The sequence below is a fragment of the Dermacentor andersoni genome, chromosome 2 (genome assembly GCF_023375885.2).
Source record: "Dermacentor andersoni chromosome 2, qqDerAnde1_hic_scaffold, whole genome shotgun sequence".
NCBI classification, from domain to species: domain Eukaryota; kingdom Metazoa; phylum Arthropoda; class Arachnida; order Ixodida; family Ixodidae; genus Dermacentor; species Dermacentor andersoni.
The window spans coordinates 104,619,707-104,645,442 of record NC_092815.1 but is presented as its reverse complement, the minus strand read 5'-3'; the positions used below and the strand labels follow the sequence as shown (position 1 = coordinate 104,645,442).

Here is a 25,736-nt window from a genome sequence, read left to right as displayed (position 1 = left end):
CTTTCTCGAAGCCTTCGGCAAGAAATGGTTGCAGAATAATTTTTTTTTTCAACACCAACAACACACATTTGTAAAGCGATCTGCATCCTGAAAAAGGTTCCTTCTCAAAGTCTTATCCTGGAAGCACAAATAAAGTGAGCTCACTTTAGCACAAATGCAACCGAATGCCTCGCATACTCCGCTGCCGCCTATGCTGGAAACGCGCTCCTTTTGCCTTTAGCAATATGGCTGCAGCGGCTTCACTCACTCTCGTAGGCAGCTGCAGGGACTATCACTCCCGCTTCTATCACCCCCCTTCCACTCTCTTTCTCTTTTTATCCCCCTTCCCCCGTGCAGGGCAGCCAACCGGAACTACCTCTGGTTAACCTCCCTGCCTTTTTATGCATCCTTCTCTCTCCCTCCCTCTCTCTCTGTCACTCCAGAGGTTTTATATAACAGCCTTACATATACCAGATGTTGCGTTCTTCTTCCCCCCCCCTATTTTTTTTTCTTTTTCTTGGCTGAACCAAAGGGCCATGCCGTGTTCAACTTTCGTACAGATGTGGCATTTCAAGGTGGACGCATTTTAATAGAGCGTTCGGGTACCATCACTTGTCCGTTTTGTCCAGAAAAAGTCGCGCCTTCACCCGCAAGGGGAAGCATCGACTGTGATAGCAAATTAGTGCACAGCTATATACGAAGTAAGGATAGTAGTTTTATCGACCGTATAAACTTAGTAACATTCGTTTACTAGAGAGAGATATATATCTATTATGATAGAAAAGCGGACAGGTCGGTCTGAATCAATGTTCTGACCTGCTACTCGGCGTTGGGGGAAGGGGAAATGGTGTAGAAAGAATAGAGAAGACGTTGATTATGAGGATGAAGATGGTCGTGAGAATCTTGCTAACTGAATGAACAAGCATGCATATGGTGTCAGCGCGCACGAACAGACATGAACGCAACACTCGACGAGCGCGGAGACTCGCTGTCAAAACGCTCGTGTGAGCAACGCGGCAGCAGCAGCGAGCGAAGTGACCTTCGTGCGGTCTACCGCTTCAACGCAAGAGCGACGAGCACGTGCACACCGCGCATAAAGGTATGACCCGTCTCATAGGCGCCGACTACGGGGGAAGGCGGGGGGGGGGGGGGGGTGCACTCCGGGGCCCGAGCCCCCTCAGGAGTTTACCGGGGAAGGGTGCTGAATCCTCCCCCTCCCCCGGCTACTTTTTCTGAAGCCTAAGACCCCCCCCCCCCCCACCTGACGTGTCACTGCCAGAGTTTTGACACCCACATCATTTGAGCATTTTTTCTGACTTGCCTCGACCTTCTCACTTAAAATTTGATTGTGGCTAATAGCTTACTGCATCATTGTTGGCGTGGACGTGCACGGATTTTAATTCATACTTTGCTTTATTTCTGCAAATCCTCACGATAGGAGAACAAGCGCATTAGATGTACCAGCGGCGGCTGCCTCATTCGTATCTCTCATTTCAACATTGTTTTAAGTTTCCACTGTAAACACCACGCAAATACGCAATATATTTAAATATAAGGGCGTCCCAGCTAACTTGCACCAAGATTTTGAAAAAAAAAACGTATGCGTTCTTCAGAGCAGAAATCGCGTGGATGTTGTTAGCGTTTATCTAAACTTACAGTACCATCTTTTGCTCGTCTTTTTTTTTTTTGAGTAATTGACCTATATAAATTAACTTTTTAAATATAGCTTGAAACGTTCAGGCGTCAATAGGAAATTTGTGGAGCTCCACAAATATTGCCCAACCCAGGCACTTCCAACGAGATAAACTTAGCGTGGCAGTTTTTATTCGGGAAACACGAAAGCCCGCGGAGTTTAAAAAATACCACTTGACAGAGCGCTCTGCACGCGCGAATGCGCCGCGATTACAGCGCTCTCAACCGTGCTTTATAAAAATTGCTCGCTTCGCGCCTTTCGTGGTGCCCACGACAGAGCGTCGCGTTGTGCTTGGTTCCGAGATAAGCGCCAGTGGGTTCGGGCGGCAGTTGAAATAGAGCGTGGCTCCCGTTTTTGCGGCGATAATTGCACTCTCATGCTAGCAGAATGCATAAGGAGAAAAAAAATGACAAGCTCACGAGTTTGCATTTGGGAGCAAGACCCCAATAAGCAGACACGCTTGATAACGTGGTGTGAATTACGCTGGTTGTCACAAAAGGAAGAATTGTAAACTGACACTGAAGGTTGTTTTTTAGCTTTCTGTCCATTCCTTGTCGGCAGAAAATTTGTAATTTCATATTACTTACGTGCCTTTTCTACGTCGTACAAAAGTTTCAGACAGATGGCTCTTTTCATGAATAACGGTTGCAGAGATTTATTCGCTGCGAAGTCTGTCTAAAGAATGTGTTCGAACAAGTCGCCCTCTGCTATAAGTATTGGCACCTTTTCAGCACGTCCGATGTAGCTTTTTCGATGACGCAAGACGGTATCTCGCTGCAGGCCTCAGCAATCTCTGCCTTTAGCGCGTCTGGTGTAGTTGTAGGTTTGCGGTACACTCGGTCTTTCACATGTCCCCACAAGAAGAAGTCAAGAGGTGTCAAGTCCGGTGACCTTGCAGGCCATGCCACTGGTCCATACCGCGAAAGGCTTCGTCAAGCCAGGCTCGGGCAAGGCCGCTGCTGTGAGCTGGTGCACCGTCGTGCTGATGCCAAGTTCGCTTTAAAAACGCAAGAGGAAGATCACAGCAAAAATCTTCGACTGGGCCTTCCAAGATGTCGTTCACGTACCGCTGAGCAGTGAGCGTGTGGTAAAGAAATATGGGGTCAATTATTCCTCCGTCAAAGATACCGCACCACACACTGAATGACCATTGGTACTGGTGTCTGGTCTGCGCCACCCAATGCGGGTTCGTATCGCTCCAGTAATGCGCATTATGAATGTTCAGAATTTCTGGAGAAGGTTACCTCATCTGTCCAGAGCACATTGTCAACAAAATCCGGTATTTCGTCACTGTTCACAAGGATCCAATTTGAGAAATCAAGCCGCCACTGAAAGTCTTTTTCTTGTAGCTTTTGATGCAGTTGGAGATGATACGAATGCATTTCAGCCTTCCTAAGAACTCTTGACACTGAAGACTTTTAAATGCCGACCTCACCACTCACATCACGCACGCTGGAATGAGGGTTTGCAGTCATGAAAGCCAAAACGTCTCCTTCAGCCTCTTCACTGATGGTCCCCTTTCTGTGCCGCGTCTTCTTGAAGCTACCTGTTTCTTTCAGCGTCAAGTAACTCCTCATAATTGTGTTCGCGCTAGGTCTTCCCCCACATTGCCAATTTCGGTATACCTTGGCAGCTTTCCTCTTGTCGCCCCCGTGCCGCTCCCAAGGCTAAGACTATGTTCGCCTTCTGCTCGCTTGAGTACGGCATGCTTTAGGCACTGCAAGCAAATTATTCGAAACGGTTGCGCGGCACGACAGTAATAGACAGTCGAGCTCACATGCATCTAGCCGCTGGCACAGCTTGGAAGAAAAGCGGCGTTGTAACAAACCATGCTCTCTCGCGCACAGGTTCCAGATGTATGATGCATGTTTTGTGTGTATATTTTATATTCCACATCGACTTGAACGCTGGAAAAGAATTGTTCTCGTCATATCGGAATAAACGGCTGATGACGGCGCGTTCTTCGGCGACAGGCGCGAGCGGCTGTTGACGAAACGCTTTTTCGGAGCGCCTTCGCCAGCCGCTGCCTGTAATGTCAGCGCCGAGCAAAGGTTGAAGCCCTTTCTCGTAAGTGAAGGGAAGGCGCGGCGCTGGCGATGTTTTTACAAATCACTCATGAGAGCGCTGTAATCGCGGCGCATTCGGGCGCACAGAGCGCGCTGCCATGTGGTATTTTTTAAACTCCGCGGGCTTTCGTTTTTCCCGAATAAGAACGGCCACGCTAAGTCTATCTCGCTAGAAGTACCTGGGTTGGGCAATATTTGTGAAGCTCCACAACTTTGCTATTGACGCCTGAACGTTTCAAGCTATATTTAAAAAGTTAATTAATTTATATTGGCTAATTACGGAAAAGGACGAGCAAAATATGGTACTGTAAGTTTAGATAAATGCTTACAACATCCACGCGATTTCTGTTCTGAAAAACGCAGAGGTTTTTTTCAAGATCTTGGTCCAAGTTAACTGGGACACCCTTATACACATGACAAAGTTTATTACATTTTTAAAGAGAAGGATATAGCCAATTAACAATTATTTCTAAAGCTATGGATAGCTTATGCCTAGAGAATGGATATGTTGTTGTATGTTCACCTCGCTTCAAAATGCTTTGCGTGCTTTAGTTACCCTGAAAAAAAAGACGCTGTGGATTTTATTGACCCCTTTGGCCTAGTCTTTTATCAACGGCGTGTGAAATGCACGTTAATTATGTGTGCCTCAAAGCTAACGACTCATTAAAAACACTTCTAATAACTTACAACATTTATTAGGGATGAAAACATCGTCACTTGCGTGCAGAGGTCATAAATACATACAGGGTGTCCCAATTAACTATCATGCACCAAGATTAATAAAGAAAAGCAATGCGTTACTCGAAGAAAACCTAATGCATATTGTTTCCAACATAGTGGAGTAGCTGCCAGTACTTTTTTCGTTACTGAGATTCAATTAGGTAATTGTAATTAATTATCTAACTCGAGACGTACTATCATAATTATCAAAGTGTAAATAAAGCCTATGTAGCACAGCCAAGGGACATCTAACTGCGGTATGTTCAGCGACGTACTAATTGCGTATACTATTTTTTTCCGACTGATAAATACACCGTGGGAAATATGGCGAATACCACGTGACTGCGCTCTCACCCGCATCATAAAGCAGCGCCCTCGAACAGGCTCCTTCTGAGTTAACCAGAACGAAATGAAGGAAATAAAGAAAAAAGTCACCGCCCAAGCACTCCGTACAGATGGTTAACCAGCGAAGCTGAAACGTGCGGCCCCAGTGTTTATCACTGGGTTAATCCCGACGGTTCAATAAACGACGGCTTGGTAGGCTGCCGTATCTTCGGTACGCCGTTGCTGCTTGCGCTCGGCTGCACGAGCCTGTTCTTGTGCCCGGGCTGCAGCATCGGGACGGCGTAGACGAGCTCGTTCGCGGTTCTGACCGAAAGCTGCCTGCTCCTCAGTACGTATGACACGTGACCTGCCAATTTGCCCGCACGGCTGCGACGGAGAACACTACTGGCGCAGCCAATCGCGCGCCTTTCTTTCGCTTTCTTTTTTCGTGCATTCACATGGGGTTGCGCAAGAGGAGCTTGAGCGTACAGGCGACAGACGGACGAATCGGCTAGCATATACAGCTTCGCTGCAAAACATCGTGATCGAGCTAGTGCCTTATCTGCCGCGCCTTGGCCGAAGTAACACGTCGCGTTTGGTGTTATCTGGAAACAAGCTGTGATAGTTGTCGTAGCGTAGATAAAGTGGACGGATGTTTTTTTTAGCGCAAAGCCTATCACCACAAAAGCGGATTAACGATGTCAGTGCAAATGTGAAAAGGCGCGTTTCCTAGTCGCCATGTCTTTCTGTAGTGAGCGGATACGATCCTTGCCTTGGGAGCTGCGAATGACAGCAAGAGGATGGTCGCATATATATATATATATATATATATATATATATATATATATATCAAGACGGACGTCAGATTAGCTCAAGAGAAGGATAACGGATGTCTGCCGTAGAATTTGAGCCTCGGTCATCAAGAAAGCTACTAAGATGCGATAAAGCGGACTCAGTACTGCGTAGCTGCAAAAGGAGACCTGTTCGAACACGTCCTCTAGGCAGCAGCTGGTGTTCAACGGCGCTTACGAATTCATAGATAATAAGGGCACACTGAAATCTGATGGCTTTCTTTTTTTATGTGCAGACGTCCGGATTGCCAATTCGGCTCATTTAAAAGTGGTACATTTAATTTCTTGAACGCATCGGTTTTACCCTTTCTACGCACGTGAGTAGCTTCCACGTCTGTTTATTTCGCTCTTATTTTTTGCCACGAGCCTGTTCTTGCAGCACGTATGCGCTCTGATGAAAATAAAACTGTCACATTAAATTTACTTTGGTCCGAAGCAAGTTTCTGGCGCGAAATGTAGCTGCGCGCGCACTCTGTCGATTCGGTGCGAGCAAAGCCGGCATTTTGAAACATGCTATGCCTATTACATTGCTTTTCGAGTTCCGTGCATGGTCAGAGTGGCGCTTCAGCTGCGTTATCAATAGGCTTTTGTTATCAAAGTGATCAGTCGGCCTTGAGAGAAGGATAACAAGTGTAACGTACAGAAGAAGGAATGGCTGCAAAGACGCGAAACCTGCTGTTGGTGCTCATTCCGTACCATTATCAAAGTGATGAGCTGTCTCTTCGGGTTTGCGACATGCAGTGCAGTTGCTTGCTATCAGCATATTTGAGGGTGCTGCTTTATGATGCGGATGGGAGCGCAGTCACGTGGTATATATTTTTCATATTTCGGGGGGTATATTGCCAGTCTGAAAAAAATGCACGCAATTAGTACGTCGCTGAAAACACAGCAATTAGATGTCATTTGGGGGTGCCTACAAATGTCTCATTGACACTATGATAACTATGACACTACTCCTCGAATGAGATAATTAACTGCAATTGTCGAATTAAATTTCAGGAACGAAATAGTTACTGGTGGCTAGTCCACTGTACTGGAAACAATATGCACTAGGTTTTCTTCGAGTAACAGAACTGCTCTCTTTTAAATTCTTGGTGCATGATAGTTGGGGAACCCTGCATAATTCACTCAGTAACCGGAACGAGACCAAGCCGAATTCACTCGAAATGAGGATAAACGGCAGCCATGGGCAGGAGCGCTTATACTCAGACTCGAAGAAAAAAGAAAAACAAGACAGAGGCTGCAGTTTCGCCGCAAAGGCGAAGTATACGACAATTACGCGAAGGAAGACTACACCACCAAAAGATGCCAGTTTCTTGGTGGTGGGAGAGGACTCGGGCTGTGAAATTGAACAGTCTCCTACTATGAGGTCTTGTAAATTCTCATATAAGGCCATCACTTAAGTAAAGAACTCTTCGAGGTCACATGAAGTTTCTTCAAGTGCAAGCAATATATATATATATGAGGGGGGGGGGGGGGGGGGGTTCGCAAATCTATCCTATAACGGCGCGCGCGGCCATACAAATCACACTTGTTGGCGGAGCCGAAGCTGCCTCCCTCCCTCCTGCGCTACCTCCCCGCTTGCCTCCATATCAGGCGCGCTAGATTAGGCCGCGATTCTCAGTTCGCCCTTGCGCCCAGTTGCGAAATGCTCAGTTGCTGCCGGAGAACAACACCACCGCCCCTCTGCCTCCCTACGATTCCCCCACGGCCTTTCGTGCGACGGAAAACGGCGCGTTTGCTCTCCTCTTTCTTCGTTCGGGCGCGCCAGATTGAGCCGCCGTCGTCGGCTTACCTCGCGTGCTTTCACTCGCACATACAGCATATGACGCGCGGCGACGGTGCTGCCGCCCTTGGATTTTATACGGAATCTCACGGCGACGGCGACGGCCGGCAAAAATGTGCTTGGGGTGTCCATATATTCGCTATCGCAATAATAAATAAAGGTGAGAGTTGCTTAATTAAATTACGGGGTTTTACGTGACAAAATCACTTTCTGATTATGAGGCACGCCGTAGCGGGGGACTCCGGAAATTTCGACCACCTGGGGTTCTTTAACGTGCACCTAAATCTAAGTACACGGGTGTTCTCGCATTTCGCCCCCATCGAAATGCGGCCGCCGTGGCCGGGATTCGATCCCGCGACCTCGTGCTTAGCAGCCCAACACCATAGCCACTAAGCAACCACGGCGGGTAAGGGTTGCCTACGGCGATGACAAACAATGTGAGTAATTTGAGGGAATTGGTTTCAGTGTATATGGCATACCGTGGCGCCGTCTGGCACTGCAAAGGCAAAACAACGGAGGCGCCGTGTTTCGCCCTTGCAACTATACAAAGACCGTGCCACCGTTTTCTTCGCGCTAGAGTGACTCTGGTTCACGCAAATTCTACACATCAGGAAGGGCATCGTCGCAGGTGACTGGTGGTTATTAGTTATTCTGAATTAAAGGGGGCAAGTAAGGCAACCAGAAACGGTACTAAAATGCATCGACCGCGAAATGCCATCTGTGCGCAAAATTTCAATGCACAGCACCAAGTTTCGAAGTTTTGACTGCTGTTGCAGCTTAAAAATAGAAGAAAAAAATTGACGGTGCATATCCATCATATGGAGATGGTTGGCGCGACTTTAACGCGATTAGGAATCTATCCTATAATGGGTGTGTAATTGGTGGGGATGTGTCTTTTATGTTATGATCGTTATTATATGAAGAGAGGCATTTATACCCAGTGGCGCGCACCCGGTGACCTGAGTTGGCGTCAGAGAGGTTAGCTGAAGAGTGGTACATAACCTGCAGTGACACAAGTTGACGTGCGACGTGTTCATTGAAGAGTGGCGCATACCCAGTTGCACATAACCAGGGATCCAAGTTGCTGTAAACCCAAAGGAAGTTCGTTGATGAGCGGCATGCACCCTGTGTCACATGCCCAGTGTCCAATGTTGGCGTGAAAGAGGCTTATTGAAAATCAGCACATGTTCAGTGCCACATGCGCATGCAGTGACCCAAGTTGGTATGGCAGTTGGTTTCGAACTCGGTTACCTGAGCACAGTAGCCCGATTTTCTACCCATTTGACCCCAGTGACATAAGTGGGCATGGAAGAGGTTAGCCGAGGACGGACGGACGGACGGACCGACCGACCGACAGACAGACAGACAGACAGACAGACAGACAGACAGACAGACAGACAGACAGACAGACAGAGACGGACGGACAGACAGACGGACAGACAGACAGACAGAGACGGACGGACAGACAGACGGACAGACAGACAGACGGACGGACGGACAGACAGACGGACTCACTGACTGACTCACTGACTGACTGGCTTGACAGCACACTGAGTGAAGCTCCCAAAGAATGCTAATCGCATTTTTTTTTAATATGTGGTGCAGGTGAATGGCCTTTTAATGTCCGAACACGATGATGAAGTGATTCAGTTTGGATATTCCCGCGTGCGGTGAACGTGAAAGGAAAAAAAGAAGATCCATTCATATGTCATTTCAGTATTGCATTTGGCATTTTCAGTCACATGCGCTTAAACGCTTCGAAACATCACATCAGATAAACCTGCACATTCACTTCACAGCATTACGTGTTTTGCCGGGAAGTGGCTGAACGAGGTGTCTAGACGAATGACTGTAGATGCGAAATCGTATGAGCTGAGCGAACACTCACTTTAGTATCTGGAAATGTTGCATGCGAGACATAATTTTTACGAAATTCTAATTTTGACAATGACTCCCCAACAGCCCGCTAATAAATGGCCTCGAAAACAGCTAGTGCTGATTTGTGTTTTAATTTCCTTACGAAAACTCCTTTAAAATGCCACACGTTCTTAGACTCTTCTCGTCGCGTTGGGGCAGTAACGTGCATCGGGAGGGAAATTGAAGGGGTATTAAGCAGCTGTATTTGAAACGTTTAACGATTAGGCCAAAGTGCCATCCATAAGAAAGCGTTAACCCTCTCCCTCCCTTCATCCCTCCCTTCTCTCTCTCTCTCTCTCTCTCTCTCTCTCTCTCTCTCTCTCCAAACGTTTCATCACGGACGCAAGCTCCAGAATGAGCCTAGATAGCTGGAGACATTTCTACAAGATGAAGAGTCATCATCATATGACACCAACGGATAACGAAATCAATGAAAGAATGTGGCATTATGGTAGATTACTTGTTTCAATGAAACGTTGAAGTGATAAAGGGAAATGAAAGGGACGGAAGAACAGCTTGGTTATCATTCTTACATTTAATTAAAACTAAGTAATTTACCCCATATGCTTTCCTTTGTCTTATTGTCTGTTGGCTTGTCACTAACAAAAATCGGGCCCCCCTCTGTTCTCCTTCTCGTTCATTACAAGATGAAAAGTCATGTTAGTCATGTAAAATGTTCTGTCATTGAATGTTTTGTATGTGAGTCATACGTGAATAGCAACATATAGTTTATAAACAAGGAGGTGCGTCGACTCACGTATGAAGCATGGCAGTGTGGCACAGTGGGACAATTCGAAAACGTACCCGTTGAAACAGATTTCCAAAAAAGGCAGTTCCGCCAACTCTTGGGTAACGCCTCGTGCTCCCTGTCGACTTTCCTTTCTTTCGGATACATTTTTAAATGTGTGTGTTTTTTTTTTTTTTTTTTACTGACACTGGCCTTTTTTGTTCCCACCAACAGTGCGAAGGACAAGCGTTTCCTTCATCCGTCTTCCTTTCTCTGTCTCTTATTTTTCTTTTTTTCGGGAGAGGGAGGGGTTGAGGTTAGACTGGACTTAGGCCACCGTCATTCGACTGACTAATCACCAATTTATGTGCAAATATGAATGTGCAGTGAGGTATGGGAATTCTCTCAAGTTGAAGAGAGAAAGAGTAAAATAAGTCAAGAAGAAACAGACCAACCTAGACGCAGTAAGGGTAAAAGTAGACGATTTCAGGCTGGTGCCCGCAAACAAATATGCAACTTTAGAACAGGAAGATGAAGCCAACATAAAGGCAATGAACGAAACCGTAACTAGCCTGAAGCTAAGTCTAAACAACTACTGTACGTCCGGCCGCGCAGAAACGTGGGACTGCCATCATTTAGGCAGCAAAGGTCATGGTCGCAAGCAAAGGACACGAGTTTATTTCCTTTAGAATTTACCTTGTTGCTTCCCCAAAGTGAATGATGTGCGTTGAAGTCCCCAACAACAATTCGTGGACCAGGAGTCGCATCTATATTGTCACTCAGTCTCTGTCTATCGAAACGACTTGATGGAGAGAGGTAGGCGCGCACTAAAGTAAACGTAAGTTTGTTTTTTCACGGTCAAATAGACATACTGATTACTGTCATGTGGCCGCACTGAATGAACAACGTAAGTCAGTTCACACCGTATGTATATGATAATTTTGCTAATGTCATTACAAGCCGATGACACATAAGGCTCATACACTGAGATCCGGACGGGTTTCTGTAGGTTCGGTTCACAGACGACAATAATGGGGAATCGATTGGTGAAAACGCAATGTCGAAAATCAGCAATACGGGATTTCAGTCCACAGGCATTCCATTGCATAACAGATGCTTCCTTGACTTGCCTGAGGAAAGGCTGACGCGGTAGAGCCATCGTGCTTGCTACTCGAGGCACGCAAGAACCGGATCCAAGCCGTCCAGCACTTGCAGTGCACCTCGAGCAGATGGCGTCTATCACCTTGAGCAGGTGTCATTTATCAACACGCGAATGACTTTCATTCGAGATTTTATTATGGCGATGACTTGCTTGTCTTGACCTCGCACGTGATATGTGCCGTCATTGGTGCGTCGGTAGTCCACCGTCGATCTTTGTTGTGCTGGAGGACATAATGTCGGAAGTGCAGGCCAGTCGTTTGCAGTAGACGTATTCACTGCGTCACCAGGCACCGTGTTGCTAGTGTGGGTGAACGGCTTGGGAGCACCAGCTGCAGAAAGTAGCGTCTGTCTCACGACGGCATCAGTATTTCTAGCAGACGAAGATCGCTTGCGATGACGGCGGACACGACGCCGTCGCACTTTGGCGACGGCCTCTCTGTGCGTTGAGTTGTCTCTCATCATTTGTTTTAGGACTTTCAGCTCTGTCTTGTGTCTCGGGCAGTCTTTCGGCAATGCTTCATGAGGACCAGAGCAATTGGCCCACTTGAAATCAGTCGCACGGCAAGCATCAGCGCTGTGCTGCTCAGAACATTTTGCGCACACGGTCGAATGTTTGCATATGCCGCTGACATGCCCGATCTTCTAACAATTACGGCATTGAAGAGGTCTTGGAACGAACGGTCGCACTGGATGACGAAAGAATCCAACTTTCACGTGTGACGGCAAGCTACCTCTGGATTATCCTCACACAACGTGATTCTCCTAGGCGACGGATTTCAATAATAGTTGTATCTGCTGTGGCGTGTTTGACCGAAATAGGCAGATCGTTGTCGTTGATTGACTCATCGACACCATAAATCACACCTGATGTAGTATCGCTGTCCTGTGGTATTATGGTGCGAACATTTATCTTGCCCAGCATTTTTACTGTACTCAAGATATCCAATGCTGCTCTGTACTTGACATCAACCGCGAGAATGTTCTCACGGGTGTTAATTCTCATATCCGTAATCTCATTCGGAACAAGAGCCTCCAGTGTGACAGATACGGCTTGTCTGTTTAGCCGATTCAGGTCGTCGGTGGGCGTCTCGGGCAAGAAGAGTATGATATGAGCCGCGTCATTGGTCTTTGCCGCCGCCGCCGTCCTTGTTGAAGACGAGGAAGCAGTGACGATTCTCCTCTTTCCTTTTTGCCTTACAACTGTCAAGTAATCCCAGTTATCCGACAGATCTTCTTCTGAAGCAGAGTAGTACAGCAGGGTGTCCTCGCTGCCTGTGCCGCTTATGCAGTGACTGCGCTTCCTCGGAGCGCTTGACGCTGTGACGTCTGTCTCCTCCGGACGTCAAGCTGACTCCGCTTCAGTCGCTGAAGGTCTCGGGAGCAGCGCCTCCCGAAAACACGCAAGAATACTCTTAAAATGAGAGCAGTGGGAAAACGGGATTCTGCACAAGAGCCACTTCTTTGTCTTCCTCTCTCCAGTATGTAAGCTCTCCCAAGTAACAAAGGACCTAATAAAAAAAGACAAAGCATGAAAGTGTCTAATTCAAGAGCTCAGATAGAATTTGCTGAACTGTCAAAACTGATCAACAAAAAGAAAGTGATACCGGTGTCACACGGTCACCTTTAATCGCGATCGGGTCCGATCCGGTTCGGATTCCTTCATCGCGATCGAAAACGATCACTGCTACACAGTCCAACAATCCCAATCGAGTTTAAGCTAGCTCAAGCGCACCAGATGTCATTTGTGGGTCCAAAAGCACGTTACCATTGGTATAAAATTACAATATAAAATTCCTTTTCTGTTTTCAAGAAAATCTTATTCATGAATGCTTTGTTTAGCGCAAAACGACAGAGACAAGAAAGACGACAGGACAAGGCGCTACTCTCAACTGTCCTGTCGTCTTTCTTGTCTCTGTCGTTTTGCGCTAAACAAAGTATTCATGTTCCAAACGGACTTCTTCTTGGGCAAGTTGGTGCTTAGATTTCCTAGGTATACTTTGTGGCGCAAAATACATTTCTGGAAAAGGGACAGAAGAAAGGGAGACAGTGAAGCGCCAACTTGGGCAAGTTGGCGCTTCACTGTCTCTCTTTCTTCTGTCCCTTTTCCAGAAATATATTTTGCGCCACAAAGTATACTTAGGAAAGTATTCATGGATTCGCACCAACTAGCCCGCCAACGCATTGTGCTGGAAAATCTTATTCGTTTGTCAATGTCTGCTACTCTGGGAATTACATGGTCGTCAGCCTGCGATCACGATCAAGATGCCCGATCGCGTTGCGCGGATCGCGATTGTCTGGATATGGATCAAGCAAGATCGCGATCGGAAGTGGCCGTGTAGCAGCACCTGATTCGGATCGAGATCGATCCGGATCGGGCCCCATCGCGATCAAAAGTGAACGTGCGACACCGGTATAAGGGGTGTTCGAAACTATAATGTGGGAAAGATTGAGGAAGCAGCAAAAAAAAAAAAAAAAATGGCCGCAACATGAAATCAGTGAGAAGAAAACTTGGCAAATAGGACAAGACAAGATGTATACACTGAAAGATAAGCAGGGTAATGTCAGCAATTTCCATGATGTAGTAAAAGCAGCATAGTAATTCTATATCGACCTTGTACATTTCGATGATGTAGTAAACGCAGCATAATTCTATACCGACCTTTGCCAGAGCAGCCACGTTACTTTCATTCGAAGTAGAAATGAACAGGATACAGAGGCTCCTTCTATAACTAGCAATGAAGTTAGAAGGGACTTGCAAGACACGACACAGGAAACAGTGGCAGGAGAAGATGGAATAACACTCTATTTAATCAAAGATGGAGGAGATATGCTTGAAAAGCTTATATATACGCAATGCCTCACGACTTCAAGTGTACCAGAGAGCTAGAAGAATGCCAACATTATACTAATCCATAAGAAGACGTTAAATAATTGAAGAATTATAGGTCCATTATCTTGCAATGTATGTTGTACAAAATATTCACTAGATAATTTCCAATCGAATCAGGGCAACACCTGACTTAGTCAACCAAGAGAACAGGCCGGCTTCAGGAAGCGATATTCTATGATGGATCACATCCATGTCATCAATCAGGTAACTAAAAAAAAATCTGCGGAGTATACAATCAACCTCTCTATATGGCTTTCATAAATTATGGAAATGCATTTGATTCAGTAGAGATACCATCAGTCATAGAGGTATTGCGTAAACAAGGAATATAGGAAGCATACGTGAATATTTTGGGAAATATCTACAAAGGTTCCACAGCTACCTTGATTCTCCACAAGAAAAGTAGAAAGATACCTATGAAGAAAGGGGTCACAAAGGAGACACAATTTCTCCAATGCCATTCACTGTATGCTTGAAAGAACTATTCAAGCTATTAAACTGGGAAGGCTTAGGAGCGAGGACCAACGGTGAATATCTCAGGAACCTTCGGTTTGCAGATGATATTGTCCTGTTTAGCAACACTGAGGACAAATTGCATCAAATGATTGTGTACCTTAACCGAGAAAGTGTAAGAGCAGTGTTGAAGATTAATATGCAGAAGACAAAAGTAATGTTCAGTAGCCTGGCAAGAGAACAAGAATTCAGGATCGCCAGTCAACCTATAGACTAGAGTCTGTACAGGAGTACGTTTATATAGGTCAATAACTCACAGGGGACTCTGATCATGACGTGGAGATTTACAGAAGAATAAAAAGGAATTGGAGTGCATGCGGCAAGGATTACCAAATCCTGACCGGGAACTTACCACTGTCGTTGAAAAGAAAAGTGTACAATCATTGCAATCTACCGAAGCTAACATATGAGGCAGAAACTTGGAGGTTAACAAAGAAGCTAGAGAGAGAGAGAAAAAACTTTATTATGTCCTTGATGGGGTTAAGGGGTGGCGGGGGTCGGGAGACTAACCCCCAATCCCCCCCTTCCTCAGACGGCGGCCAGTCCTTGCTTTCTGGCGGCCCCTTCGGCCATCCGGACGGCCCAGAGCTGCTCCTCTGGGTCCAAGCTGAGCAGCAATGTCTCCCACTGCTCGGCCGTACTAATGATGCGTGTGTTAGTGCGGGAGGTGTTGGTGGGTGAGGCTTTGGGGCATTGCCAGATAATGTGATCGAGGTCAGCGCGGGCCTTGCACGCTTTGCAGAGTGGGGAGTATGCATCGGGGTACATGCGATTGTAAAGCACGGGGTTCGGAAAAGTTCGTGTCTGAAGGAGTCGCCAAGTGGTGGATTGAGACTTACTCAGTGTTTTGTGTGCTGGGGGGTAGCGTAACCGCTCTTTGTGGTAGTGCAGGAGAATTTCTCTGAACGTAATCATTCGGTCCCGCGAGTGACCGCGATGCAGAACAGAGAAGCTAGAGAAAAAGTTAAGAAGTGCGCAAAGAGCGATGGAACGAAAATATTAGGCATAACGTTAAAAGACAGGAAGAGAGCAGTGTGTATCAGAGAGCAACCGGGGCTAGCCGAAATTCTAGTTGACATTGAGAGAAAAAGAAATGAAGCTGGGCAGGCCATGTAATGCGTAAGGTAGGTAACCGGTGGACTACTAGAGTTACAGAATGGGTGCCAAGGGAAGGGAAGCGCAGTCGAGGACGGCAGAAAATTAGGTGGGGTGATGAAATTAGGAAATTTGCGGGGGCAAGTGGGAATCATCTAGCACAAGATAGGGGTAATTGGAGATCACAGGGAGAGGCCTTCGTCCTGCAGTGGACATAAAAATAAGCTGATGATGACAACGGCGGCGACGTCGATGATGATAAATGTGCAATAATTGCGGCCTCAAAACCTGCGTTCTTTTAAGTCGGCCCGTTACCTGCTGTGGTGGCTTAGCGGCTATATGGTTCAGCTGCTAAGCACGAGGTCGTGGGATTAAATCCCGGCCGCGGCGACCGCATTTAAATGGAAACGAAATGAAAAAAAAAAAAATCCCGTGTTCCATGCCTTGGGGGTGCGTTAAAAATCCCCAGGTGGTCAAAATTAATCCGGACTCTCCCACCATGCCGTGCCTCGTAATCAAATCGTGGTTTTGGCGCGTAAAACCCCAGAATTCAATTCAAATCTGCCCATTTACGCTATCTGTTCACGCATATTTGTCATTCCCCGACAAACGTTTATCTCTCCTGTGGCTGACCGCGAAGTTACTGCATATACCGTAACAGCGTATAGCCTTTTCTTTTCGGACGCTGTCCGGTGTTATCGACAAAGTCATGGCGCACGTCGCTATTTATGTGATGACGCCATTTTTCTCACGCGCGCCCGCCGTGTAGCAATGGATGCCAAATGGCCTTTTTTTTTCTTCTTCCTTTTGTTTTTCATCTCACCCTTGCGAAATGCAGAGCAAGTGCGTGGCGGATGGGGTAAGGGGTGTTGGGAAAGGAAGGGCGCCAAGGGCAGTCACCCACCGTCGGCGAAAAACCGATGATGGTCGCGCGCGCTCGTGCTACAGCGTTGCGGCGAGCGCGCGTGCACAGTCATGCGCAAATCACGACACGCGCCATCTCTCATCTCCGCTGCCAGCCGCATCGCCTTTGCGAGGAATCACGGCGCGCACGCGGCGAGGGTGTGTAGACGTAGCAGCGGCTCTCTCTCTCTCTCTCTCTCTCTCTCTCTCTCTCTCTCTCTCTCTCTCACGCATGGACCACGCGGGAAGGACGTCGTCGTGCGCACCGTTTCGGAACATTAGGCGGCCAGGAAGAGAGTGATAGACGAAGCAATACAAGCACACACACACACACACACACGCGCGCGCGCGCGCGGCGAGAGAGAAAAAAACCGAAACAAAAGAAACACCGACGGAAGCAATACAGGCGTCCACGAGGAAGTGCGCGGGGAGAGGAGCGCGTGGACGTGTATTGCGCGCAAATAAAAAGAAGGGGGGAGGGGGCGAAAACGGGATGATGCGGCGGACGTCGTGCAGGCCGTACGGCGATGCGCGCCTCAATTTCTCGCTTATGCGTACGGCGTATACGTGTGCAGAATGACGGGTCCGGCCTATGGGTGGGGGGCTCGGCCAAATTTGCTGGCCTTTCCCACGGAACGCCGAACCGAAATGGCGGGCCCATATATGTAGCTATAGCAAGGAACCCCCGAAACAAACGTGTGTGAGCGATGTTGAGGTTGTGTAACATGTGAACGTCGCACTGTGTTCTTTCTTCTTTTCCGTGTTTTTTTTTTTTCTTCGATTTTGGCTATCCTGCGGAAACTAAACGTTCCGGGTGCCATTAGTTTCTCCCACGCACGATAGTTTCTCCCGTACACGTACAGTTCCAGTGCTGTCTTCACCATGTTCGATGATACGAAATGAGTGTGCAGAAAAGGAAGTAAAAATGTCCTGTCCAGATTTACCCCTCGGACCAACGTTACCAGCGTCAGGCGCTGACAGTCTGATCCAAGGGTTCCTCTTCAAAAGCTATAGCCGTGGGTTTTAGGAAGTTGTCAGTATTAATCAGTCTATGTTACACGTGAGAAAAAGAAGTGGCAATTTCGCCCTTACACTGTACTTGTCTTCATCGGGCGACACGTTTCACCGCCTAACAAATGTTATCGCACAGCGCAGGACGCGCTTGCGTGTGTCGGAAGTTTCTGGAATGTTATCGATGGTTCCATCCACTGTCTGTGACCGAACCTTGTGTAATCTGATTGCATGTGGGCGCGACGCGAATAATGTAGAACTTTGTGGAAGGCGCGCGGGTCCCAGCGATTAGTCTGGAACATTCGACGATTGATGTATAAAAGCCAACGCGCTTGACCCGTTGATCAGATTTCGACGACCGCCGATCGTGTTCGCCGCTACCGTTGTTCTTCGAGTGTAGCCTGATTTTCGAGGGCACAAGTTCGCCCAATAAAACGCTCGTTTCGTTAATCACAGTTTTGCTGCATTCTTAACCGTCACTACCACCTGAAAGCCCGAAAGGCGAACCATTGATTGCGATAGCAAATCAGTAGACAGCTATACGAAGTAATGATAGCAGATTTATCGGCTGTAAAACTTGTAAACATACACTTACTAGCTAAATATACAAGCATGGTATCACGCGCGCACAGGTAAACATAAACACATCTCACTCGATGATTACGGAAACTCGCTGTCAAAACGCTGGAGTGATGAAGCGCGGCAGCAGCATCAAGCGAATTGACCTTCATGCTGCCTCTCGCTTCAACGCGAACTAAGCGTCGAAAGCACAGCGCATACGAAGCTACCAGCACTCGGCGCACTTTGTCCAGATGGCAGATCGCTCTGTAGATGAGGCCCGTGTGACAGCGCACTTTGTCCACATCGCAGATCGGTTGCAAGACAGGGCGCCCGCGAGGGCGCGCCGTAGGCAGCAGCCGTCGAAGTAGAATGCCCCCCCCCCCCCCCCCCCGTCCATCCCCTCACCCCGGTGCCACGCGCGCGAAGGAAGACGGCGTACTTCCTCCCCGCTTTCCACCCTTGCGCGCGCGAGGTTAAGCCGCGACCTTCTGGTGACCCTCGTTTCACTCGCACATAGAGAATACGGCGCGCGCAAATGATGCTATCGTGCTTGGATTTTACATCACGACGACGACGACGGCAGAACTGCGCCCGGAGTGTCCATATAATTGCTATCGCAATAAATAAAAATAGCAACCATTCCACTATGTGAAAACGGAATGGCAGCGAAAGCTGACGACAGTCAAAGCTCTCAAACGAAAAGCTAAGTGCTTTCGCTGCCATTCCATCTTCACAGAGTGGAACGGTTGTCATTTTTTTGCGTTGCGAGTCTGGCGTCGTTGCTCGTTCGGAGGTGCCCGGGCTCGCGATTGTCGTTTTCATTCAGCATCGCGGGAACGTCCTTCGTCGGAGGTCGTTTCGCGCCGGCGCCGTTTACATTCTCGTTGCTGTTGCCTCCGGCGCTCCTCGTACGCATGTTGTTATTCGGGTGTACGAACTATACGTGTCCGCCCCATCAATAACGCAGCTGTTTTTAGCGCCGATACCTCTCCTGCTTATATACTGCTATAACCTTGACGTCACGCTATTCACGGCGAACGTTCTAATCTGTTCCGCATTTTGACATCTGCACCACCGCACTGCACCCGTATGGGTTTGTTATCGCTAAGTCCGTTTCTGTTGCCGGAAAGAACTACGAAAGGTTAGCCACAACTTTCGCTGTAAAAGGCGAACTTGACGCACCTTGCGTAGCCCAGCAAAACAGCTGTGTGACACTGTGGGTAGGCCAGGACGTGTCCACAGGTGGTGCGCTGTTGCCGGCTCACCCATGTTCCCAGGTGTCACAATTCGGGTCGAGCAGCTTGTCGAGGTATCGGGATGCGAACGCTGGCATGGCCACCGTGCCAGCAGGGGGGTCTCCTGCCCACCGCAAAGCCATCTGTACGGCAGCTCGCTGCTCTGACTGCAAAGGGGCAAGGGAACAAATCTGACCTAGCCTACCATAGGAGTTGCCTTGATTGCCTTGCATATACTGCTTAGCACTCACTTTCTTAATCATGGCCACTTCGGCTTGTCAGGACGCTCGCTGCAGCGTTGCGCCTGCTGAGCAGCTAACTGTGAGATAACTGTAAACGCTAAGCTAAAGTTCTCTTAAGGCGCCACGTTTGGCACCATGCAGCGTTTGTGCAACGCCGCTCCGACGCGACGCACGACACTCAAGCCGGCAACGGAAGACGGAACGCGGCCATCGCTCCGCTGCCACGTCGATGGAGCCGAGCGGCACAGGGCGTCCAATGCGCTTCTTTTGTAATTTTGCAGGTAAGCCGACTGCACGTCGCTTCCGCCGCTTGCGTATCTAAGAGATGCGCCTAGTAAAAAAAAAAAAAAGTGAGGTCAGCGATCAACGCAGTAATCTGCAGTGCCTCAGAGCGCGTAAAACGCGAACGCGCAGTTTTAGCAGAGGTCGCTGCGGAGGTCCACAACGGTTCTTGTGTGCCGCCGTGGTCGGTATCAAATGTGATTAAAAAAAGTGGCTGGGGCTGGGCTTGAACCTAGTTATACGAGCGAAAGCTCTGTTAAGCATGGTTAGACGCGGTTCTTCGGCGTTCCTTCCCGGCGAGCTATATCGGCAGGGAGCTCAGGCTCAGCCTGGCGCCGGCGGCGAAGAGTTGACGCGCTCGCACCGGCGCGTGCTTCATCCATGGCGAGACTGAGCGACCAAGCGCCGGTGAAGCAGCTAAGCCTCGTTTATAGTCAGAGAGAGAGAGAGAGAGACTGAGAGAGTAAAGTTTATTCAAGAACCCTGGTCCGGGTTCGCCCGCTTTATTCTAGTTGTCTGCCAAGCCGAGCGTCGTGATGAGCTCGATCATGGCACGTACGTAGTCGCGGGAGAAGTCCGCCAGCCACTCCTCAAGTGCCGTAGGTCTACGGATGGGTGAGAGTTTGGCAAGGCTAGCTTGAATAGCGGGACGGCTACCCGGACAGTCCCACAGAATGTGAGCATTATCCGGGAAGCCGCCACATGCCATGCAAGCAGGTTTACCAGGCAAAACTTGTATGTAGTGTTGGAAGTGTGGGGACAAGAGAGAGTGCGTCTGTGCACGCCTCCATAGTACCACCTCTCTTCGCTTCATGTATGTGTCTGCTTGTGGATACTTCATGGAATTGTTTCGTAAATCGTATAGTTTTTCGCGCCTTTCCGCCCGCTTGAAGGCATATTGCTCATTCAGACATCAGTGGGTCCGGCCACCGCAGAGGAGGGCCCGGGAGATTTGCGCGGGATGTGGCATGTCCCACTTCGTTCCCTCTGATCCCTGTGTGACTCGGAATCCACTGAATCCGCACTCTAATGTTAGGGTGTGCGTTGAGGTGCGTTGTTAATGCTGAGTGTAGTGCCGCGGAAACGTTTCTGACTGCGAGTGCCCTGCATACAGCCTGGCTATCTGTTAGAATGAGCAGATTTCGTTCGTATGGATTTGGCATGGTCGCGGCCTCCACGACAGCTGTAAGTTCCGCTTGATGTTGTGATGTAATATTGCAGTGTAGGCCCCATGATAAAGGTGTAGAGTCGGTTGCCACCCCTGTGCAGAAGCCTTGATTATTTGGAGAGGCGTCCGTGTATGGGATCCAGTCTTCGGTGTCGTCCTTGAGGTGTAGTGCTCGACTTTGTCGTCTTTCTGGTTGTGTGTCTGCCCCCATATTTCGAGGTATTGGGTCGACGGTAATACGGTAAGCGTGTCCCACGGGGGATATTGTTGTTCCCTGTCTGGGCATTGTGGGTCATCGTAGCCTAGATCACGCATAAATGCCCGTCCCTGTCTAGATAGCTTCAGGCGACTAAATTGTGCCTCTTGGTGAAGTTTCAGCTCATCCAGTTTAGGCAGCACTGCCGTCTCATCGACTCGGTTGGATCGCGAATATGCAGGGGTGCCTAGAATAACTCTCGTTATCTGCTGGAGCATGGTTTCAAGTTTGCCGTTTTGTGTTTTGGTGACTTGTAAGTATGGATATTGGTACATTTTTCGAGGTATAGCCAGGGCCATGGTGAGTCTTCTGAGTTGGTGCTCTTTGATACCTCTCACCCTTTGTGTTGTTCTTGCAAGTAGCCTCTTGACTTCATGGAGCTGCTGAATTGTCTGCCGCACCCTAACGTCCGCCTTACCATTGTCCTGCAGCCAAAAGCCCAGGACCTTGATATGCGTTTTTCTCGGGACAATATCTTGGTTCACTTGTAGTGTTATTAGTTTTCGTTCCTCTTCTGCCTGCGGTTCTCTTTGGTTGGTTACCACTATGTGCTCGCACTTGGCACTGGACAGGGCGAGGCCCCTTTCTTGAAGGTATAGCGCCGTGACATTAATACTTGTTTGCAGTGTCTCTTGAATTTCAGCTGGAGATCCTTTGCGGGCCCAGAGCGTAATATCGTCCGCATAAATTGTAAAGTGAAGGTCTTCTACACGCCTCAAGAGAGTTGGCAGCTTGCTTAATGCTAGCAAGAATAGTGTGGGTGAAAAAAATCGGCCCTTGGGGTACACCTCTTGTCAGGCACCTTTTTTCAGACTCTTCTTCGTTTACCTTCACGGTAACCGTACGGTTTGTAAGAAACCCTTTTACGTAGTTGTAAAGCTTTTGACCTGGTTGCATGGTTTGCAGTTCTTCGAGTACCGCTTGGTGGGTAACGTTATCAAATGCTCCTTTGATATCAACCCCACTACGGCTCTGAGTTGGCTGCTGCTCTGTGCTCTCTATATTTCTTGTATGGCAAGCATCGCATCCTGTGTGCACATGTGCTTTCGAAAACCAATGACTCGGGGATCGACAGAAGTGCAACATTCCTGCTGCCTGTTACGTTTCGCCTACGACGCGCGGTATAGCCGGCGCGGATGCAACGGACGCCGGGGCTTCGTTCAAAGCGGCGGACATTTTGGCCCGTTCAGCGCCGCCGATACGCCTCCCCGCCAAGCGCGTCCAGGCATGTTTCAATGCCACGTGTCTTCAAGTGTGCGTGTGTGTGTGTGTGTGTGTGCATGTTGGTGCCCACGCTTGTCAAAGCGCGGCAGCTGGGGAGAGGAGCTCCCCAAGTGTGAAGCGAGGAGGTCTGACCGGCGCCGGCCCGGCGGATGCGTCACTACACTCGTCCCAACGTGTCTCTCAGCGTGTCCGTGCCCCGCAGTCACGTGGCCTCATCCCGAGACGTTCCCTCTTGCCCTCAACTCCGAGAGTATAAGAGCAGCTGCCCCCGGACGCCAAGAGAGAGGCTCCGATTTCTTCTGTTGAGTAACGTGCTCTCCCATCTCTCCACTTCGGTCGACCTGACCGGCCGCTCTTTTGCGATGCTAGAATAAACGAGTTGTTCTGTTAGCAGTCGACTCATGCTTTGCCAGGACCTTCGGATGCTTCCAGTTGTGCCCCAGGCCGCCAGGCCATCGCTACCCTTGGGGCTTGCGACCCAGATGCAACAACGGGCGTCAGCGCTGAGATTACAACATGCCATAGGAGTCGTGTAAGGGCCATTCGTTCCATAATCTTTCCCGGACATGATGTTAAAGAAATGGGTCACAGGTGGCCAATGGGGTCTTATTGGGCTTTGGTATTGGGATCACAGTAGCCATTTTCCAGGTCTTCGGTATGTCACCGCTTTCCCAAGCTTGGTTTATGATAGGCAGTAGGTGTTCCAGTTGTGTGTCTGGCATATTGCGTAGCATTTTGTTTGTGATGCCGTCCGGTCCTGGTGCCGTGTGTCTTTGGCTTGCATTGATGGCTGCTTTAAGCTCCCCAATTGTAAATGGCTGGTCTGCAGGTACCTCGCCGCCATCTTGTGTGGATGGTAGTTGTCGCTGATCTTTCTGTAAGGTGGCCGAAGGGAAGAAATGGTTGGCTATTTGTTCTGCGAGATCGTGCGCTCCGATTTCCTCCCTCAGTTGGATTGCCTCCAGGTGGTTCTTTCTCTTGGGTTGCCCAAGAAGCACCCGAAAAAGCGACCAGGCTCGGCTTGTGTGCATGTTGTTTCCGGCTTGCCCGCATATCTGCATCCAGTTGTCAGTTGCGAGTTTGTCGGCGTATTCTTGCGCTTCCTTGGTGATGCTATCAATACGGGCTTTTAAGCGCTTGTTCAGCTTGTTCTTTCGCCATTTTCTGAGTAGCTTGTGCCTATTGCCCCATAGGTTAAGTAGGTGTCTGTCTATTTGCGGGTGGTCTTCAGTTCTTTATACTGTCTTGGTTGTGCCCTTGTGCACGGTGCGTAGTGTTTTCGCCCATTCTTCCGGGTTATCAGAACGCGGTCCTTGGAGAATACTCCTGAAAGCATCCCAGTCTGTGATATTTGTGGCTGTAGTGCGATTTCTTTTAGTCGTGCATTGCTTCTGTGGTACGGGAATTATTATTTTTATGATGCTGTGATCACTACCCAACGTTTCCCGGTGTTTTTCCACTCCACTTCCTTAGCTGTCCGGCCCCAGGTCAGGTCTGGGTTTGTGTCTCTTTCCACTGAATTTCCAATACGAGTGGGAGTTTCTATGTCATTCAGAAGCGATAGGTAGGCATCACTTGCGTTTCGTAGGAGCTGCCTTCCGTTTGGTGTACTATGATTGTAGCCCCACGCCTCATGGTGGCTGTTGAAGTCGCCTACCCATAGCAAGTCCTTCTTGCCATGCTCTTTGAGCAAGCTCGTCCATGCTTTGCGATAAGCCCCTTCTTTAGGAGTACGGTAGGTGTTAATAATGATTAAGTCGTATCGTTTGAAGAAGCGGCATTTAACCAATACGCTTTCCTCTTCCCCGTTGTTCATATGACTGAGGTCCTCGTGTAAGGTCGTATGTTGGTTCGCCACCAGTGTCACCGTCATTGTAGGATAACTAATCGGATCATCATCGGTTCGCCTTCGGAACCGGTGTGTAATACTTGGATTGTGGTAGGCCGTGTAAGCCGGTAAGGAGATCGGTGCATTGGCCCCCTGAAGAGTTATTACGTCCGGCTTATGCGCAGTGTGTGTTAGGTATTGTATTAGAGAGTTCTTTTTACGACGTATTCCTCTACGATTCCATCGCCATATGGTAACTGCCATTTCGTGTCGTGAGTTACCTTTGCTGTCATTAATCTCCATAACTGCTAGAGTGGCCTTGTTTATAGGGGTGCGCTTCCTCCCTTGCAGGAAGTCGTTTTCTAAAGGTTCGTTGTAAAGTTTTCACGCTTTGCCTCAGCGCGGCAAGTTGTGTAACAGCAACGAGTTGTTTTTGCATTTCCGCTACTATTCTGTCGCGTTCTACATCTTCTTTTCTCAAATCTACTTGTTCTTTTCGAATCTTTGAGAATGTAGGGAAGCGTGCTGTCCTTGGTTGTTTCGTGGGTTGGGTTTTGCTGTGTTCCTGTATGCAGCTTTCCTGAACTTTCTTTCTTTCGTCCCTTTTCGTGCGCTAAAATACCTCAGTTATGGAATACCAACACGCCCCAACCTACGCTCTTTCAGCTTTCCTGACCACGATTCTTGTCGTGCATGCGACTGAGTGGGGTTATGAGGAGGGTTAGTTTTGCTTTTGTCGTCAGTACGACCCTGAGGAGTGGGAGCTGGCGGACTTACCTCTGCCCGTGGCCTCCATGCTCCTTTGCCTTCTGTACCGCCTTGTTGAGCTTTCTTGTTTGCCTTGTTCTTGGCGTTGTTCGTTGGTGGTGTAGTGCTCTTGTGTGGTAGTCGCCTACTGAGTTCAGGTAGGCTGCCGTAGTTTTCGGAGCGCCTCAGCGCGTTCTCAGGTGTTGCTTCTCTTAGGCAGTCGAAGCGATTCTGTCTCTTCAGCGTTAGTTAGTGTTGTTTTTCGTTGGTGGCTCATTGTGGTATGCTTTCGGGTGTCGATTGGTGGTGTTTTCTTTCCTAGACGTGTGTTGCTTGCGTTTTTTGGCCGCCAATCTGGCCATGCGGTCTGCTGTTTTTTCTTTGGACAATCGGGATCTCTTGCCCCATGAGGCCCGCCGCAGTTCGCACACTTCATTTCGCACTTGTGCAGTGTTCTGTCCGGTCTTTGGTCCGGTGGGAATTGAAGCCCGCATTGTTCACACCGCACAATATTCTGCGCATTGGGGCAGATGTCGGCTCGATGCCCAATGGTGAAG

At 48.6% G+C, this 25,736-nt stretch overlaps 1 protein-coding gene across 1 annotated transcript in view; it reads right to left on the bottom strand.

The window, feature by feature from the left end:
* The window catches only part of Sap130 (Sin3A-associated protein 130), a 111,685-nt gene extending 91,862 nt beyond the window's left edge, over positions 1–19,823 (bottom strand). Inside the window, exons 1-2 of the mRNA XM_055076693.2 lie at positions 19,684–19,823; positions 19,380–19,599 (exon numbers count right to left, since the gene is read on the bottom strand). The gene's annotated coding sequence lies outside the window, so the exon portion shown is untranslated. The remainder of the gene's footprint in view (positions 1–19,379; positions 19,600–19,683) is intronic.
* Between the last annotated feature and the right edge of the window lie 5,913 nt (positions 19,824–25,736).